Below are 16,828 nucleotides of genomic sequence, written 5' to 3'. Positions count from 1 at the left end.
CATGGCTCTTTAATTTTCTTCAGTTTAGAACTGTTCCTTTTTTGCAGTGTTTCATGGCATTGGGATTTTTGAGGCATTCAAATCAGTTGTTTTACAGCATGTACCTCAATTTATCTTTCTAAGGCCAATGTGAATAAATCTTCCAGCCACTGGTTCATGCCCCAAATGGCCACCGCAGCTGGGGCTGGGCTGGGTTGAAGTCAGGAGCCAGGAGCCAGGAGCCAGGAACTATATTCAGGTCTCTCCTGGGTGGCAGGGGGCAAGCACTTTGGTCATCCTGTGCTGCTTCCCCAGGTTCATTAGCAAGGAGCTGGATGGGAAGTGGAGCAGCTGGGACTTGAACTGGCACTCCCATATGGGATGCCAGCATCACAGACAACTTAACCTTATGCCACAACACCAGTGCTGGGCCCCAAATCATTATTTTTAAAAATATTGGCAAATCTGGGCCGGCACCATGGCACAGTAGGTTAATCCTTCACCTGTGGTGCCAGCATCCCATATGGGCGCTGGTTCTAGTCCCAGCTGCTCTGCTTCTGATCCAGCTCTCTGCTGTGGCCTGGGAAAGCAGTGGAAGATGGCCCAAGTCCTTGGGCCCCTGCACCTGCATGGGAGACTGGGAAGAAGCACCTGGCTCCTGGCTTCGATCAGTGCAGCTCCGGCCATTGTGGCCATTTGGGTAGTGAACCATCGGAAGGCTTTTTTCTCTGTGTCTCTCTCTCACTGTCTATAACTCTATCTGTCAAATAAATAAATAAAATCTAAAAAAAATATTGGAAAATCTTTTGAAATTGCTAATGACCTGAGGTATAGCTTATTCTTACTAGATAAGACCATTGCACATTAATATGCTATAAAGGGGCCAGCGCTGTGGTGTAGCAGGTTAAGCCTTCACCTGCAGTGTCAGCATCCCTTATAGGCACGGGTTCAAGTCCCAGCTGCTCCGCTTCTGATCCACCTCCCTGCTAATGCACTTGGGAAAGCAGCAGAGGATGGCCCAAGTGCTTGGGATCCTGCTCCCACATGAGTCAGAATAAGCTCCGACGCCTGACTTTGGCCTGGCCAAGCCCAGGCTGTTGTGGTCTTTTGAGCTAGGAACCAGCAGATGGAAGATCTTTCTCTCTCTCTGTATTTCTGCCTTTCAAATAAATAAGTAAGTCTTTAAGAATGCATTAAGGACCATCACTTATGAGTCATGACACAAGTGAGCTGGCCTGCTTTGTCTAAACTCCTGAGGACTTCCAATAATGAACTCCAGTGTAACAATTGCTTTCAGGTTTTTATAGCCTTGGTTGCACATGGCTCCAGAAAATGCTAGCACTTTTCCTGTCCACTGATGGTCAAGTATGAAAAAAGCAGCTAGAACACCACAGCCTTGGCTAACTGAGAAAGCTTGTTGATGATGAGAGCTTTGACTCTTTGGAGAGGAAGGCCTCTCACTGACCTGGGAGGATCCACTGTGGCAGATGCTGCCCAAGGTTGAGGAAGAGGAGGCTAGAGCAGAAACCAATGGATTTGATGATGTGGGAAGTTAGTCAAGGAGGTGATCTGACAGAAGTGATTAGGGCAGGGTATGCTGTGAGAGGCCTTTCCCCATTCTTATCTTGTGGAGTCCGCTCAACTAGCCTTATCATAGTTTCTGTTTAGCTTGTCCAATTGGCAGGGGGGAGGTCACAATGGAAGTTGCAGTGAGTTTATGGTAAAATGTCAGAATAGGGCTCTAAGGAAATCCTTTTTAAAACTTCAAAACTTGAGATACTTCAAACTCTGCATGAAAATTAACTAGAAAGGATCATGGACCTAAATGTAACTCTACAGTTTCTACAAGAAAACAGGAAAAAATCTCTGTAACTTTAGATTAGACAATGGGTTATTTGAATGATTTATTTAGGAAAGGCACAATAAAAGGACAAACCATACAAGATAAAAAGTTGCTATAGGCTCAGCAACATTAAAAAATTAACTTCTACTCTTCAGAAGGTACACTTAGTAGAGTGAAAGGATAACTCACGGCCAGCGCTGCGACTCAATAGACTAATCCTCCACCTAGCGGCGCCGGCACACTGGGTTCTAGTCCCGGTCGGGGCACCAGATTCTGTCCCGGTTGCCCCTCTTCCAGGCCAGCTCTCTGCTGTGGCCAGGGTGTGCAGTGGAGGATGTCCCAAGTGCTTGGGCTCTGCACCCCATGGGAGACCAGGAGAAGCACCTGGCTCCTGCCTTCGGATCAGCACAGTGCGCCGGCTGCAGCACGCCAGCCTCGGCGGCCATTGGAGGGTGAACCAACGGCAAAGGAAGACCTTTCTCTCTTTCTCTCTCTCTCACTGTCCACTCTGCCTGTCAAAAAAAAAAAAAAACCTCCCTAAGATTAACATCAAATTACTACATGGGAACAGATTTGAATAGACACTTGGTAAAGATACTTGCACAACAGTATCGTCAGTCATTAGAGTAGTGCAAGTTTAAACTGCAGTGAGTGTACCCAAGGTGCCAGCGTTAGGATGACTGAGTCCCACATTTGAGCACTTGCATTTGATTCTTCTCTCTGGTTCCTGATTCCAGCTTCTTGCTAATATAGTTCTCCTGCCTTTCTTGGGCTTGAGAAATTGGGGTTCCTGCCACCTACATGGGAGGTCTTGGTTGAATTCCCAGCCTTCAACTCCAGCTTCAGCCCAGTGCTGGTCATGGTGGGCATTTGGTGAGAGAACTGATTGACTCTCAAGTAACTATTTTTAAATACTAAAAAAAAATAGAGATTCCACTATATATCTACTAGCAGAAAAGCTACATTAAAAAAGTTTTATTTTTTAACTTATTTGAAAGAACGAGAGAGAGAAAGAGAGAGAGAGAGAAAGATTGACCTTCCATCTGCTGGTTCACTTCCCCAAATGCTGATAACAGCCAGGGTTGGGCCAGGACTATGCCAAGGATATAGGTCTCAGTGTGTGGGTCTCCTACATGGGTGGCAGAGACCAGAATACTCGAGTTACCATCGGCTACCTCCCAGGGTGCACATTAGCTGGAAGCAGAGTAGCTGGGACTCAAACTTGGCACTCTGATACGGGATGTAGGCATCCCAAGTGGTATCTTATTTATTTATTTATTTGACAGGTAGAGTTAGACAGTGAGAGACACAGAGAGAAAGGTCTTCCTTCCATTGGCTCACCTCCCAATCACCCCCCAAATGGCCGCTACCGCCGGAGCTGCGCCGAACTGAAGCCAGGAGCCAGGTGCTTCCTCCTGGTCTCCCATGCGGGTGCAGGGTCCAAGCACTTGGGCCATCCTCCACTGCCTTCGCGGGCCACAGCAGAGAGCTGGACTGGAAGAGGAGCAGCCGGGACTAGAACCCAGTGCCCATATGGGATGCCAGTACCACAGGCGGAGGATTAGCCAAGTAAGCCATGGTGCCAGCCCCCCAAGTGGTATCTTAATGCTGTGCCACAACATCCAGTTTCTAAATTTTTGTTAAAGTTGAAATCTGAGGACTGGGACAACACATGTTGCAAGTGCCACTCTCGAACATTGTTGGTGAGAGTGCAGACTGCAGCAGCTACTTGGCAAACAGTTTAGCTGTGTGTTAAACAGTTCAATATACACTTAGTAGGTAATGAACTGTCCTACCCCTAGATCTTTACACCAAAGAGATGAAGCCACATATTCATTTACAGACCTGCATGTGAGTGCTGTTAGTGGCTTTATTTATAATTGCAAAAAGTTGGAAAACACAGTTCTATAAGCTGATGAAATGGATAAACTGGTGTAACTACACAATTGGAATATTACTCAGCAATAGGTAGAGGCAGCAACATGAATAGTAGTTTAATCTCTAAAGGATTATGCTGAGTAAAGGAGCCAGACACAAGAGGCTACACTTACTACATGATTTTGCTTATAAGACACTGTGGAAGGAAAAACTACAAGAATAGAAACAGGGTGAGTGGTTTGAGGGCCTGGGTCTGGGGATGGGAGCAGACGATTGACTGGAAAGGACCATGAGGGACCTTTTTGGGTTGATAGAAATGTTCTACATCAGGAATTTGGTGGTGGTTACATAACCACGTGTTTGCCAAAACTCAGCAAACTTTACAGTGTGAATTGAAATACATAAAAATTATACCTCCATAAGCCTGACTTAAAGAAAACACGTCTACAGACTTACATGGAAATAAACCTAAGAAAAAGATAACTTACAGTTTTTCCAGTTGAAGAGTCATCATGAGAATGTTCTCAACTGTGGTAAGTGGTACTTGTGTTGTTCCCAAGTCTCTGAAGGAGAAAGCCCAAACATTCACGGTATGGACCTCAATAAAAAGATCTGTCCTTAAAAAGGTTGTTTCAGGAAGATGTGGTTACATCAGTTTTGGCTTCTCTATAAAGCAAGACAGCTCAAGAGTTTGTCATGGAGACAGTTCCAGAAAGCCCTGGTTGAAATGACTTTACTATTTGCATCATCAGATTAATGACCTTGGCATTGAAGAGTAGAACCTACACCTTTTTCTGCCATTGTCTTATTTTTCATTTTATACTACACTGACCTCTTTTAATTCTTATTTTTTCTTTAAAAAATTTACATCTATACCTCTTTGCTTGGGATAGATGGTATTCCTAACATGTATTTGCATGTAACACTGTCTCGCCCTGCCAGCTGTCTTTCCCATGATAAATTCTTTCTCAGTTCTTGCCTCAGTCAATAACTTTTTTCAGTAACCTAATTTAAAATCATGACTTTTTAGCCTCAATCTCAAATACTTAATGTTTGATGAAAATAAAAAAAGATTATTTTCATACTTACAGATATTTTAATGCTGGCAGTTTAAAAAGATACGAATCTTCAACATTTGTCAGAGGATTACGATTGAGATTTCTGAAAAAGGCAATGGAATTAAAGGTATCGGCCACTTCAGTAAGCACAAGACTGTATAAGAAATTATATTCTTTTTTGTGTAGACATTTTAGGCTTAAAATTACTTTCTGTGTACTTACAAATCACCCTTAGGATTCAAAAAGCACTTGTTCTTTGGGAACTATCTATGTCTCCTAGAGGATGAATGGAGAAGAGAAAGAGAAAAGATACAAAAAAATGCATAATAAACACAAAATATGCCAAAGAACTTTTTAGGTGAAAAGCCTTAGAAGTGGAGCCAGTGTTTTGCCTAGCAATTAACACCCAGATTGGGATACCTACGTCTCAAATCAGATGCCTGGGTTTGATTCCCAGTTCCAGCTTCTAATTGCAACTTCCTGCTAATGCAGACCCTGGGAGGCAGTGGTGATGGCTCAATTGGTTGAGTCTCTGCTATCTACTTGGAGACGTGGACTGGTTTCTGGTTTCCAGCTTCAGCCTGGGCCTGGCCTAGCCTAGCCTGAGCCGTTGCAGGTATTTGGGAAGTGAACTAGTGGGCGGGAGCTGTCTGTGTCTTAAAAAAGAAAGACGTATAGAAGTGACCACACTGATAGGGAAGCCCTTTTTTGTGTAGGAAACACTAATCCTGTGTTCTCCATAATTCAAGGTGCTTGCCTTTCATCTTTGGAAATTTTAAACAAGCCATGACTTAATTCATTTAGTTGATGGAAAAAGAACCCACGTCAAAGCCATACTCTTGTCACGTTCTTCCACTGGTGTTCTCATTTCGCATCACACATCATCACATCACATCACATCACATCACATCACATCATCACGTCACATCACATCACGTCACATCACGTCACATCAGTCTTTGTTACGTTGCTTGTCATCACCTGTTGGCCTGTCAGTCTCCTGGCCTGTAGCTCCTTGAGGGCAGGGATATTGTTATTGTCTTTGTTATGCCTGTGTGTGGCATAGTGCCTGAAATTTACTGCATGGTTAATAAATATTTGTTGAGTAAAGAATTCACATTTTGTTTCCCTACCAATACAGTGAATAAATTCGTGTTGTGGGAAATTTCATTCCTAAATGCTGTAATAGATTTTTAAAGTTTTTAAAGCAAGCAAACAAAAACAAAAACAGGTAAAAAAAAAAAAAACTGCCTTTAGTTTAACTCTACTCAAAAACGTACTGTACTGTTACAGACTGTGAAAATAATAACTCTTACAGATGATATTGATTTGGCTGCCAAGCATCTGTGTTCAGCATTCAACACTGGATGTTCCCAGTAACCTCTGTGATAGGTATTGTACCCCAGTAGCCTATTGTGATATATATTGTGCTGAGTCACAGAGGCTGTGTAACTTGTTGTAGGTCACTGCACTTGTAAGAAGCAAAGCTGGAGCTGGAGCTCAGTCCTGCCCCAGACTGTGTCTAATATGTGTGCAGAAAAGGGTCCAAATATTTGTCACTTTAATCTGAAGCTTGAGATGACTAAATATAGAAGTACTTTGAAAATTTCATCAACCTTCTCAGGATAGCGCTCATGAAAATTAGTTTCTCTTTTTATTCCTTTTCCCTAATCTTATCCCACGATTAGATATTTAGCTCAGAGTCATTGAGACTAGAGATTTAAAAGCATGTTGTAGGTGACATCAGTGGAAACCTATGTAAACAGTGGAGTGAGAACATCTGAAAATTTATCCCTTCATAAAGGGAACAACAAAATGGTAAAAGTGGTCAGAATCAAGTTTTTGATAATTCTGGAAATTTAACCAAAGGCTTGCAGCAACCTGTGGGGCATTTACTCAAGAAAATTGGCTGACTTTCTCTAAGAATAGTGAGATTTGTGTGGGTTTCGTGTATTTAACTTGCCCTAGACAGTTCCTCCCTGGCAAGCTCAGTGGTAGCCTTAAAAATAGGCTTGGCAGCTTATGACAAGAGCCTCGGGTGATGACTGACATAAATAAGAGTGTCAATTGTTAAATCAACAACAGGAGTCACTGTGCACTTACTCCCCATGTAGGATCTCTGTCCTTAATGTTTGGTACTATGTGAATTAATGGTATAACTAGTACTCAAACAATACTTTATACTTTGTGTTTCTGTGTGGGTGCAAACTGTTGAAATCTTTACTTAGTATATACTAAGTTGATCTTCTGTATATAAAGAGAATTGAGAATGAATCTTGATGAAGAATGGGATGAGAAAGGGAATGGGAGATGGGATGGTTGCGGGTGGGAGGAAGTTATGGGGGCAAAAAGCCACTATAATCCAGAAGTTGTACATTGGAAATTTATATTTATTAAATAAAGGTTAAAAAAGAAACATCTGCTTTAGGAATAGACTGATGTCTTAGTAATATTTGGGTTTAGGTTTTTGGATTGTGGGTGAATTTTATTTTTAATTTGTTGCTTCTCAATTTTTTTAAAATTATGAGATGTATTACTTGCATACTCAAAGTCATATGTAACCATGTGAATGTTGGATAATGTTTGAACTTTGTCCAATTTATTTTGTCTACATTTGAACCAAATCAGGAATTATAATGAGAGAAAAGAGAAGTATGTGTAAAATGAGCAAAAAAAAAAAAAACCTTCAAACTCTCCAAAATAAAAAAAAAAAAAAAATAGCCTGTATGCCCAGTATCAGAGAGAGTGAGGGAGAGGGATAGAGGGACAGAAGGAGGGAGGGAGGGAGAGAAAGAGAGAGAGAGACAGAACAGAGACAGAGAGAATGGAAATGAATGGAGATAAACATGCAGAATGAAGCCTCTCTCAGAGGCTGTTTTTGGGAAATAACTACAGGCAAGTGCTTCACCATGGAAGCTGTGTGCGATACTGGATAGCAGTTGGGACCAAAAGATAGTCTATTCAAAAAGCTTAACATGGGAAGCTGAGGAATAAGATGTTCATTAGAACTTTGAAACACACAATATACCCTCAGGACACTGGAAGATGGTGGAATGTATTCCTGTGAATTTGGAAGGCCTTACACATATCTAGGGCTATAAGCTTTGCCAGGAAAGACCTGAAGAGGCCCTGACTTCTTTATAACTGGCTGATCCTGAGGTTCTATGCATGCAGGAAGTAAAAGAAAAGACAGCCCTGGACTGCCTGGCTAAGAACAGAAAGGACACAGTACAACGTGTACTTGGAGCTCTTTGACAAAAGCTGGGAGAATTGTTGATTCCAGACTTGTAGGGAGTTCTCTATTCAGTCCTGACCCCCAGGCTAACCAAGTGGAGACTTCAATGGCCACACATCATAAGTAATACAAACTTTATAGCATTGGTTCAGAAAAGTGGCTAGATAACAGCAACTGCTACAACAAGCATTAGTAACACCAAACTGGAGACAGGAATCTAGTTTTTGGAATTGCTATATTATTTAAAATGTTCATTTTTTTATGAGAGCGAGAAGGAAACAAAATATGGCTCATACTCAGAGGAAATTCCAGTTTCAGTAAAAAACTATCCCTGAGGAGCCCAGACATTGGACTCACTAGACAAAGACTTGATTCAGTTACTGATAATAAGTTCAGAGGTGGGTGTTGTGGTGCAGAGGGTTAAGCTGTCACTTGGGATGTCCACATCCTACCTGGCTTCTGACTTCAGCCTCCTGCTGCTTCACGTGCTGGGAGACAGCAGCTTTGCCTCAAGTGTGGGAGCCCCTGCCAGCCATGTGGGAGACCCAGATGGTTTTCCAAGCTTTTGGCTTTGGTCTGGCCCAGCTCTGGCTTTTGCAGGCATTTAGGGAATGAACCAGCAGATGGAAGACCTCTCTGTCAGTCACTACCTTTCAAACAGATGTTAAAATGGAAGTGATGAGTGAGGACACCCTTGTTTAAGAAAGTATAAAGGAAACCATTTAGTTTTGTTTAGTAAAGAACTAATGAAAACTATGCCTCATCAAATGGACCATATTAAATATGGAAATTACTTTAAAAAGAGGGACAGCTGATTGGTGCAGCAGTCAAGACGCTGCTTGGGACATCTGCATCCCATAGCAGAGTGCCTGGGTTCAAGTTCTGATTCCACTCGCAACTTCAGCTTCCTGCTAATGCAGAGTATTGGAGGAAGCAGGTAATTTCACCCACAGAGGAGACCTGGACTGAGTTCCCCATTTCCTGTTTCAGCCTGCCCCAGCCCCACATGATAGAGATAGTTGGGGAGTAAAACTGTGGGTGGAAGATCACCATCTTTGTATGCTTTCTAAATTAAAAAAAAAAAAACACACAGAAATTATAAAAAGGAGCCAAATAGAAATTGAGGAGTTGAAAAACATAGTAATTAATATGGAAAATTCACTAGTGAGTGTCAGTGGCAGATCTGACTAAGCAGAAGAAAGAATCAGGAATTTGATGATAAATTGAGATTGTTGAGTTGAAGGAACAGAAAGAAGGAAGAAAGAAGAAAGATGGATGCAATCCTAGAGAGTAGGACACCATCAAGCTTACTAATTTCAGAAGGAGAAAAGAGGAGAAAGAATATTTGAAGAAATGGTGGCCTCAAACTTCCTAAACCTAATAAAACATATGGATCTATACATGCAAGAAGTTCAAGGAATTCTTAAGTAGGATGAACTGAAAGAGTTTCACATATAGGCGTATCATAATCAAACTATTAGAAGCCAAACACAGAACATCTTGAAAGCAGCAAGAGAAAATAACATCATATACTAGGAATCGTCAAAAGATTAATAGCTGATGTATCATCAGAAACAATAGAGGCCCCAAGGCAGTGAGATGGCACATTCAATGTGCTGCAGGGAAGAAATGTCAACCAAGAAGTGCATCGTTTTTCCATAGTACACATTTCTGTAAACTTTTGAAGACTCATCAGATGCATGGATTATCTAATATGTTTTAATTCCACTTTCTCAAACTTTTTGTCACCCTGATGGGTAAGAATAGCAGGATATGGTTGAACTCTGTAATTAATACACAATTATTCTTAGGCATTTAAAATTAACAGAAAAATGATCTCTGTTAAATATAAGAGTGGGAATAAGAGAGGGAGGAGATGTACAGGTCGGCACATGCTCACTCGGGCTTACCTCCAATGGTAGAGCTAGAAATGTGCCAGGGGATTCCAAATCAATCTTATCAAGGAGGCATGTACCAATGGCATCTCACTTGTTAAAGTGATAAGTTTAAGTACATAATTGATCAAAAAGGTAAGTGTCGAAGAGATTTCACAAAAAAGACCAGTGTCTGCAAAGAATGAAGGATAGAATTAAAAGGGAGAGAATGATCCGGCAGGGGAAGCAGGACACACAGCAGACTCATAGAATAGCAAATGTCCTAAACAGCACTCCAGCCTCGGAATCAACCCTTGGGGCATTCGGATCTGGCTAAAAGGCCCATGAGAGTCTCACAGGCATGGAAAGCCAAGACACTGTAGCAAAAACAACCTGAATGAACGATCTCAGTGAACAAGATCCCAGCAGAAAGAATGGGCCATCAAAGAAGGAGTCACCTTTCTTTCTCTGAAGGAAGGAACCTCCACTGTGATATGGCCTTGACTAAGTTCAGAGTTGGTGATCTCAAGAGGCTTCCATAGCCTTGACAGCTCATGGCAAGAGCCTCAGGTGATTACTGACGTCATAAATAAGAGTGTCAATTGTTAAATCAACAATGGGAGTCACTGTGCACATGCTCCCCATGCAGGATCTCTGTCCTTAATGTGTTTTACTATGAGAGTTAACGATAAAACTACTAGTCGAACAGTACTCTATATCTTGTGTGGTTGTGTGGGTGCAGTCTGTTGAAATCTTTGCTTAGTATATACTAAGTTGATCTTCTGTATATAAAGATAATTGAAAATGAAACGTGATGAAGAGTGGGATGGGAGAGGGAGTGGGAGATGGGATGGCTGCGGGTGGGAGGGAGGTTGGGGGGGAAAGCCACAACAATGCAAAAGTTGCACTTTGTAAATTTACATTTATTAAATAAAAAAATAGTATAAAGGTAGGGGGAGAATGGAGCTATAGAGAAGCAAAGTTTCTGTATACTATTTAAGTTATTTTGATAGTAATCTGAAGAAAAATGTTATAAACTAAGATGTTAATTATAATTCTAGGACAACCACTAAGGAAATAACTTGAATATATTGTAGAAAAAAAGTGGATGGCCATTTGGTCTAGTGGTTAAACCACTGTTTGGGTTGTCTGCATCCTGTATTAGAGTGTCTGCAAAGGAGTCTGAGTTTTGCTCCTAATTCCAGCTTCCTGCCAGTGTGGACCTTGGGAGGCGGCAAGTGGTAGCTCAAGTGGTTGGCTTCCAGTTGCCCATGTTGGGTAGACATGGACTGAGTTGCCAGCTCCTGGCTTTTGCCTTACCCAACCCTGGCCAGTACAGGCATTTAGGGAGTGGGCTGGGAGGTGTGGCACTGGCACCCCATATGGGTGCTGGTTTGTGTCCCAGCCGTTCCTCTTCCCATCCAGCTCTCTGCTATGGCCTGGGAAAGCAAGGCCCCTATACCCGTATGGGAAGACCTAGAGGAAGCTTCTGATTCCTGGCTTTGGATGGGTTCAGCTCTGGCTGTTGTGGCCATCTGGGTAGTGAACCAGTGGGTGGAAGACCTTTCTCTCTGTCTCTCCCTCTCTCTGTAATGCTCTCTCAAATAAATAAATAAAATATTTAAAAAAAGAAAACTTGAATGAATATAAACCATCTAGATGTACCAGACATCTACAGAGCAATTCCCAGCAATGTCGACATAAAAATGCTAAAGATGTATTCTTTTCTAGTGTAAATAGAACATTCTCTAGGAAGATCATATGTTACATCACAAGACCTATCAATACATTTAAAAGGACTGAAATCACACAGAGTATGTTTTCAACTAAAGTAGAATGAAATTAGAAATCAAAGCAGAAAAACATCTGGGATATTCACATATAAGTGGAAATAAGCACCCATGAATAACCAGTGGTTCAAAGAAGAAATCACAAAGGAAACCAGAAACTATTTTGGTAGGAATGAAAATGCACACAGAAGATATCAATACTACATGATGAGCTGGAGCAGTGCTCAGAGGGAAGTTTATATATGTAAATATAAATGTTTAGAAGTCTCATATCTGTACCTAAACTTCCTCCCAAATCAACTATGAAAAAAAAAAAAAGGAATGAAACAAAGTTCAGAGCAGAAATATAGAAAAACAATAGAGAAAACTCAATATAATAAAAATTGGTTCATTGAAAAGATCAACACACTTAAGTTCGACTGACCAATAAAATTATTTAAAATCAGGGGCCGGCGCCGCGGCTCACTAGGCTAAACTTCTGCCTTGCGGCGCCGGCACACCGGGTTCTAGTCCCGGTCCAGGCGCCGGATTCTGTCCCGGTTGCCCCTCTTCCAGGCCAGCTCTCTGCTGTGGCCAGGGAGTGCAGTGGAGGATGGCCCAGGTGCTTGGGCCCTGCACCCACATGGGAGATCAGGAGAAGCACCTGGCTCCTGGCTTTGGATCAGCGCAATGTGCCGGCTGTAGCGTGCTGGCTGCGGCGGCCATTGGAGGGTGAACCAACAGCAAAGGAAGACCTTTCTCTCTGTCTCTCTCTCTGTCCACTCTGCCTGTCAAGAAAAAAAAAATCAGGAATGAAAGGGGACATTACTGTTGACCTTATAGACATCAGAAGTATAAAAAGGAAAACTGAGGACTATATGCCAGTGAATTAGGAAACATGGATGGAATGGACACGTTCTTAGATGGATACAAACTGCTGAACCTGACTTCAAATTAACAAATCTGAATAGACCTATATCAGGTGAAGAGACTGAGGGGGCAGATGTGGTGTGGTAGGTTAGGCTGCCACTAAGAATGCCCACACCCCTTACTGGATTGGCTGGGATCAAGCCCCAAGTCCGCTTCTGATACAACTTCATGCTAATGTGCTCCCTGGGAGGCAGCAGATGAGGGTTCAGATTCTTGGCCACCCATGTGGAAGACCCAGATGGAGTTCCTGGCTCTTGGCTTCAGTCTTGCCCAGCCTCAGGTTTGTGGTGAGTAAACTAGCAAATAGAAGATATTCACTCATTCATTCATTCTGATTCTTTCTGCCTTTCAAATAAATAGATAAACTTTCTTTTAAAGAAAAGAGATTTAGTTAGTAATTAGAACTTCTACAAAGAAAAGCTCAAGGACACATAACTTCATTGCAAATCTAAAATAATTAACGTCAATAATTCATTAAGTCTTCTAAAATATAGGGCAGAACATTTCCTAGCATTGTATGAGGTTAGTTTTATGCTGATACCAAAGTCAGACAAAAATATCACAAGAAAAATTATAAACTGGTACCTAATGATATAGATTGAAAAATGCTCAGCAAATACTAGCAAGTATAATCCAACAGAATATATGAAAAGGATTCCATATCTTAACCAACTTGGATTTATCCCAGGAATGAAAAGTTGATTAAACATATCAAAGTAAATCACTGTAATGTGCTGTGTTAATAGAATGAAAGAAAAGATACGTGATCATCTCAATACATACAGTTCTAAAAGTATTTAAAAGCTAGAATAACCTTTCAGTATAAAAACATGGAACTTGGATAGAAGGCAACTCAATAACCTAATAGAGGACAACAGTGAAGATCCCCTGGCTAACTTCGTGCTGAATTATGATGGATTGAAAGCTTTCATCCTAAGATCAAGAACAAAGCAAGGGTGCTTTCTCTTACCACTTTTATTCGATGTTGTTCTGAAGGTTCTAGCTAGGGAAATTAGGTGAGAAAAACATATATTTTGGAATGAATGAAAGAAAACATTCTCTTTTTGGAGATGAGATGATTATCTTACCTGTAGAAAATGAGAAAGAATCCATGCACAAAAAAATCTACTAGAGAAAAAGTTCAGTAGTTTGTGGGACACAGATCAGTCTGCCAAAATTTGCTGTATTTTCAGACTAGCAATTAATAATCTGAAAATGACATTAAGGTAACAATTCCATAAACAATCACACCAAAGAAAAATACTTAGGAATACATCTAATCAGAATGAAAAGGCCTGTACTCTGAAGCTACAACATATTTTTGAGTAATTTTAAAGAAGATCTAAGAAAATGGAAAGACATTCTGTGTTTATGAATCAGAAAGTACAGTGAAGATGTGACTGTTCTCCAAATTTATCCATGATTTTAGCACAATTCCTAGCAAAATCCAAGCTGGCTTCTTGCCAGAAATTGGCATAAGGTCATATGACAATTCAAGGGATCCAGAATAGCTAAAACAATACTTAAAAAAGGAAAAAATCGGGAGGACTCAAACTTCCCAATTTCAAAACCCAGAGGCAGGCATTTGGCCTGACAGTTAAGATGCTGGTTAAAATGTCTGCATCTCCTATCCAAGTGCCTAGATTTGATGTCTGGCTTCAGCTCCTGAGTTCTACTTCCTGGTAATGCAGACAGTGGGAGGCAGCAGTGATAGCTCAAGTAATTGGTTCCTGACACCCATGTGGGAGGCCTGGATTGAACTTCCCTTCCTGCTCTACTTTCAGTCTGTTGCAAGCAAAAACTCCACAACAAAACCCAGTTCAAACCTATGGTAATCTCAGTATGGTACTGGAGTAATGATTGACAATCATTGGAATCAATGGAACCGACTTGACACCCCCAAAATGAACCCTCACATATAGAGGGTTATATAGACTATATGTTTTGAAAATTAAAAACACTGGTGCATCCAAGGAGACTGTCAAGAAGGTGGGACAGGTGTGTGGCATAGCAGTTGAGTTGATACTTGGAAAGTCTGAATCTTAGATCAGAGTACCGTATTTGATTCCTGGCTACCCTGCTTCCAATCTAGCTTCCTGCTAGTGTGTACCCTGGGAGGCAGCAGGTGATGGTCAGGTATTGGGTCCTTGCCACTCTTATGGGAGTCTCAGATTGAGTTCTGGGCCCCTGGGTTAGGCCTGACCCACCCTAGTTGTTGCGGGACTTTGGCGATTGAACCAGCAAATGGAAGAATTATCTCTGTCTTCTGTCTCTGTATCCCTTTAAAATAAAATAGGTAAATAATTTTTTAAAAAAAGCTAAGACAACTCACAGTATTTGCAAGTCTTGTATCTGATAAAGGTCTAGTTCTTAGAATGCCCAGAGTATTTAAAGAATTCTTAGACTTCAAGGAGAAGGGAATAAACATTCATGAAATGAAGATATATAAATGGCCAGCAGTCATAAAATGATGCACAACATCTGAAGTCATTAGGGAAATGTGAATGAAAACCACAATTAGATGCTACTTTAGCCACTTAATAGGATGGTCATAATAAAAAAAGACATACACTGACAGTTGTTGACATAGATAGATAGAATGGGAACTCTCCTACATGGCAGGTGGGAAGGTAAAATGGTGTAGCCAATGTGGAAAAGAGATTGGTGGTTCCTCACGTATGTTAAACATGCCTTAACATAAGACCCAGCAGTATCATTCCTACTTATAGGTTCAGGAATTAAAAAACAAACATGGTTGCACAAAAACTTGTTCCTGAATGTTCACAACAGCATTATTCATAGCAGCCCCAAAGTGGAAATAACCCAGGTGGCTCTTAAAGGATGAGTATGTGAATTGGTATTGTGGTCTGTCTACACCATGGAGCCTTATCAGCATTAGGAAGGCATTAAAGCACTGGTACCTGTTACAACATGGGTGAACCTTGAAACCAGCAGGCTATGGGCAAGAAGTCAGATGCAAAAGGCCACAATACTGTGTTATGCATTTGTATAATTCTGAACATTTTATACAAATGCACCACACAGTATTGTGGCCTTTTGCATCTGACTTGTCCTAGAGGAGGAGGAGAAGGAGGGGAAGGAAAAACCTGGACCCCTTTTCCCTCATAAACCCCAGTCTAGACAAAGACTGCATGTTCAGCTCTCTGCTCTCCCCTGAGCTGCCCGCCTGGCCTGCCAAGTGTATTTTCTCCATTCAAACATGTCACCTTGCTCTCCCCCAGTCCGAGTGACTGGGCAAACTCTCTCTGTCCCTTCCATCCTGACGGATGCCCTGTCCCCAGTGAAACCTTGCTACTTTGCTCTCTGTCTCACACCTGAATTCTTTCTTGCATGAAGACAAGAACCCCACATGACTTCTCTCTGTGACAGAATCAGATAATGGAGATGATTATAGAGCCTTGTGAATGACTATACTAGACACCACTGGATTGTATGCATTTTATGATAAGTGGATTATATTTCAGTTTTGAAACAGAACCATATTATACACAGGTGCCAGAAAACCAGACATGCTGCTATATGGGAAAAGAATGAAACATCTGATTCTTCTGTGATCAAGGTCAGGGTCAGTGGTGAGTTCAAGAACCATGTATTGTCTTGCCTGTGATCTCCCCCGTTCAAGTGTGTTCTCGCAGGTATTTTTAGCATCATGAACTTGTTCAACTCATAAAATTCTTTAATAGTCACTAAGGATGCTAGATGAAAAATGTATCACGTGCTTGGTGAAGCAGGGTTTCTCAGACTGGACTTTGACCATCATCTGTTTTGTTCTTTGTTCTTTGTTCTGTGAGATCACGAGGGAGCCTTGTGCAAGAAGGCTCCTTGGCCTCTGAATCTCCCCTTGGCACCCTTTCCCCAAGCTGTGAAGAATGATGGTAGAACATTAAGCAGCGCAGACAATTTGGCCAAGTTTGTCGTTCTCCACTGCTTCCCTCTTCCTTAGCAGCACCCATGGCCTTGTACCAAATGGCTCAGCCTTTCCTTTTCATGGGCAGCCCTTCTGTAGCTGATGTAGGGGCCTTGCATGTGTCTCCAGTGAAGTCACACTGCGAGGCCACTCTACTCTCCCACCTCTTCCTCCCATTGCAGAGCATTCACTTCTTCACTAGGGTTGTGCATGAGCAGTGCAGAGACTGAGCAGGAACTGTCTCAACAGCTCTAGGTGGAGGACTCTACAGACGCTCTTTACCGTGAACCATTATGCTTTGAGGATCACATGGATTCCGCACTGAAGATCGCTT

At 41.7% G+C, this 16,828-nt stretch overlaps 1 protein-coding gene across 1 annotated transcript in view; it reads right to left on the bottom strand.

Moving 5' to 3' along the window:
* The window catches only part of LOC138846258 (glucose-induced degradation protein 4 homolog), a 41,516-nt gene that overhangs the window by 10,584 nt on the left and 14,104 nt on the right, over positions 1–16,828 (bottom strand). The window contains exons 5-6 of the mRNA XM_070061596.1: positions 4,790–14,846; positions 4,189–4,263 (exon numbers count right to left, since the gene is read on the bottom strand). The gene's annotated coding sequence lies outside the window, so the exon portion shown is untranslated. The remainder of the gene's footprint in view (positions 1–4,188; positions 4,264–4,789; positions 14,847–16,828) is intronic.

The sequence above is a fragment of the Oryctolagus cuniculus genome, chromosome 17 (assembly GCF_964237555.1).
Source record: "Oryctolagus cuniculus chromosome 17, mOryCun1.1, whole genome shotgun sequence".
Taxonomy (NCBI): domain Eukaryota; kingdom Metazoa; phylum Chordata; class Mammalia; order Lagomorpha; family Leporidae; genus Oryctolagus; species Oryctolagus cuniculus.
Note: the sequence above shows the minus strand (reverse complement) of the source record. Positions and strands in the feature narration are given on the sequence as shown.